This window comes from Onychostruthus taczanowskii, unplaced genomic scaffold (assembly GCF_017590055.1).
Source record: "Onychostruthus taczanowskii isolate IOZ18803 unplaced genomic scaffold, ASM1759005v1 scaffold58, whole genome shotgun sequence".
In the NCBI taxonomy this organism is placed as follows: Eukaryota; Metazoa; Chordata; class Aves; order Passeriformes; family Passeridae; genus Onychostruthus; species Onychostruthus taczanowskii.
This window is the reverse complement of record NW_024503457.1, coordinates 6,188,160-6,191,860: the sequence shown is the minus strand read 5'-3', so window position 1 is coordinate 6,191,860 and position 3,701 is coordinate 6,188,160.

Genomic DNA, 3,701 nt, shown 5'->3' with positions numbered 1-3,701 from the left:
CCCGCCCCGGCCCAGCCTCCCCGAGTCTCGGTGTTACAATAATTAACAGTGCCCAGAAAAGTGAAGTAGTAACCAGAAAGACTTTCCAGCGCTGAAGAATTGCTTTGCTGCCTTGAGCTTTGGAATGAATCCATGCTTTTTATGTAATATTTCACTAAGGTGCTTTTTGTTGCTGGTGGGATTTTTTTCCCTTTCTCTTTCCCTTTTTTTTCCCAGCCTGTTTCCTTCAAGGCAGTTGCCATGGGTTTCTCTGTCTTGTCCTAAGCTTTTGAAAATATATATCCAGAAGACTTTAAAGAAAACAAAAGTAGATAAAAAAATGTAAAACACTTACCGATCAAACTCCCAGGATTTATAGAAATTTTTTTTAATTTTTGATTTTAATAAGGTGACAGGGGGAAAAAAGCATGTTCTCAACTCCAGCGAAACGATCCATGTTAAGATTTTCCTTTGCACTGACTCCACTAAGCCCCGCTCTCCACTAGTCTATTATTTTCACCAAAATATATGAAAATTTATGCAAATGAAAATCAGCACTAACTGTTCTCCCCTTGTTATACTTTGGATTTTTTTCCAGACAAAACAATCTCACTCTGCAAGGGAGGGGGTGGGAAGAGTTGGGGAACGAAGTTGGTTGTTTGTTTTTTGTTGGGATATTTTTTAAAATAAAAGACCATACTCCAGCTTGAGCTTTATTTTTTGTTGTCGCTGTTATGAGGGTGTACTGTGGTTTGGGTTTTTTTTCTTTATTTTTGGGGGATTTCTCCACCCCCCCACACACACCTTCCTTTTTTATTAAGAAAGTAGATCTGTTTGCAGAGGCGCTATCACGTTTCATCAGGCCACCTGAGACGGCTTTTGAAAGCGTGTACTGTGAAATTCATAGCAGTAATTTAGACAAAATCCTCACTGTATATTAATGAAAGACGGCCCCATGGCACCGTTCCTATCCTCCCCATTCAGTGTAAACAAAACCACGAGACTCACTCGGTTTTTGAGCCTGATCCAAGCAAAATCGGCTGGAAAGGAAAACATGGGGTTCTGGCACTGACTATTCAAACGTCTGCACCTGGAGATCTCAGATTTATTCAATGAAATCTGTGTTGGATCTTTTATATATATAAAAAAAGAAACCTTTGGAGGACGCATGGGAACAAATATATATACCGATATATATGCATATATATATACACACATATATATACATATATATATATACACACACATATATATATTTATATATATATATATTTATAATGATTATGTTTGGTGTTTAGTTATCACCGCCCTTAAGATCCGTACGCTTCACTTGAATGGTTTTTCTAACCCGACCTGCCATGGTGTTTCGTGCCGTGCCAGCCGGGGGCTGGAGGGAGCCCCGAGCACCGGCTGCCGAGCGCGGCGGGAGCGGGACGGCACGGAGGGCGCTGCCAGCGGGACGCAGCTCAGCGCCTCCCAGGGCCGGGTTATTCAGCGTGCGGAGGAGGGAGCGGGGCGGGCAGGGCCAGGCGGGGGGCGACGCTGCCCATTCCCGTGCCCGCACCGCGCCTTTCCCTCGCGCGGCCCCCGCCACCCGGGAGCGCGCGTGGGACGGCGCTGCGCGGCGCGGCGGTCACCGGCAGCGCCGTGTCCCCTCCGTGTCCGAGCGGTGTTATTGCACCGGCAGTCCCCGAGGAGCGTTCAATTTGCCCTTGTTTTTGTTGCCACTTTCTCTTTCTCCGTGGTTCACTGAGGTTGCCTGCGCGCAGTGTTTCCGCTCGGTCGCATCTCTCCCCCGCGCCCCTCGCCTTCCCCCGCCCCCCTTAACTCTTTCCGCTGGACGAGAAATAATACAGCGTTTCATGCCGCGGGGCTGGCTCCCTGCGAGTAGACCGCAGCGCGCAGGGCAAGCCCGGACGCCGGCTCCCCTTGCCACCTCCCCCGCCGACGGGGCGGCCCTTCTCCGCCGCTGCCGGGCCAGCCCCCCGGCGTGACGGCTGCGGACGGGCTGCCGGGGTCCGGGGCTCACCCCGGGGTGCGGGGGCGGACAAAGGGAGGAGGAGGCGGGCGGGGGGCGGGCGCCTCCGGGGCTGAGCGCGGGGGGGGCACAGCTCCGAATGCCGGTACGGGCACTGCCGGCGGGAGAGAAGCGGGTGCGTGTGCCCGGTGGTGACACCTTCGCACAAACGCCTTTCCGAATCCAGCCCGGTGCTGGCGTCGCTATTATTGTCGTTATTACTGTTGGTATTAATTATTACCGGCCGCGCTCGCCCCTGCCCGAGCGGCGACGGCGGGAGAGCTCCGAGGTGCGTGTGTCCGCCGGGCAGGAAGAGTTAAGAGGCGGAGGTAGGGAGGGATGGAGGGAGGAGGAAGGAGGAAGGGGAGAGGGAGGAGGGATAGAGGCAAGGGGGGGCAACTTCCATCTCCGACGCCACTTCGCCTAAATTAAAAAGCAGCCAATCGGAACGGCCGGAAGGGGGGCCGCGCGGCCGGCGGCGCGCTGTCCGTCACGGGGCGCGCAGCCAATCGGCGGGGGCGGCGGCGGCCGCTTCCTCGCGGCGGGGCCGGGCGCGGGCGGCGCGGGCGGCGGCGGCGGCGGGAGGGAGGAGAGAGAGGGAGGGACTGACGGACGGACGGACGGACTGGAGGGGGGAGGGCGCAGGGAGGAGGGAGGGTGCGGGCACGGCCCGGGAGAGGGAGGCGGGGAGAGGCGAGCGGCGGGACTCCGGCACCGCCAGTGCGCGCTGCCAGCCCGGCAGCCAACTTCCCCGCTGGAGTTAGTGTATAAAGGATACCATATATGCACACACACATACACACACCTCTCCACCAAGGCGCTCCTCCTCCGCCTCCTCCCTCGACCAACTGCTGGAATTAAAATAAAAAGCAAAACAAACACAACCAAAAAAAAAAAAAAAAAAAAGACAACAAACCAAGCGAGAGAGAGAGCGGGAGAGGGAAAGAAACAATTCGCGAGGTAACGAGAAAATTCAACTTTTTAAATTTCTTTTTACTTTTTTTTTTTTTTTTCCGACCGCCAAAAGGAAAGGTAGAGAGAAAAAAATGTCTTATCCAGAGCGTGACTCTAGCAAGAAGGCTCCGGCAGGACTCTTGTTTCAAAGGGGACAAAGTGCTTCAGCAACAGCACAACTTTGAGAAATGCATCATCACCACCATCACCACCATCATCATCACAGGAAGTTTTCTTAGGACACCAACAAAACTTGCAATTAACAGAGCAAAAGGAGATCGAGGAACCGAGGAGAGAAAGACAGAGAGAGAGGCAGAAAAAAAGGAAAATATACCCACACACAAAGCCTTAAAGGAAGAAGAAAAGGAAAAGTTTCACTCTGAGAGGGGAAGACTGAGAGGAGGAGATGTACTCCTAGGGGAGCGGAGGGGAGAAGGCACGGGGGCTTTTTGATCCCCCCCCCCCTTTTTTTTCGCTTTTTAGCCTTTGTTTGGTTTCCTCCCTGCGAGCAGCAAGCCCGGGCGAGAAGAAGGCGGAGGAAAACTACATGTACAGCTAAATATTTCTCTTTTTTTGGAAAAAAAAAAAAAAAGAAAGGCTAAAAAAATATAAAAGGCGAAGCGAGAGCCGGCGACCGCAACGAGCGCGCCGCGGAGCGGAGGCAGGACGGCCGGCGGACGGGCGGAGGAGAGCGCGCAGCGGAGCGCTAGCAGGTGAACCCCGCGCCCCGGCGCCCCGGCGAGGCTGGGAA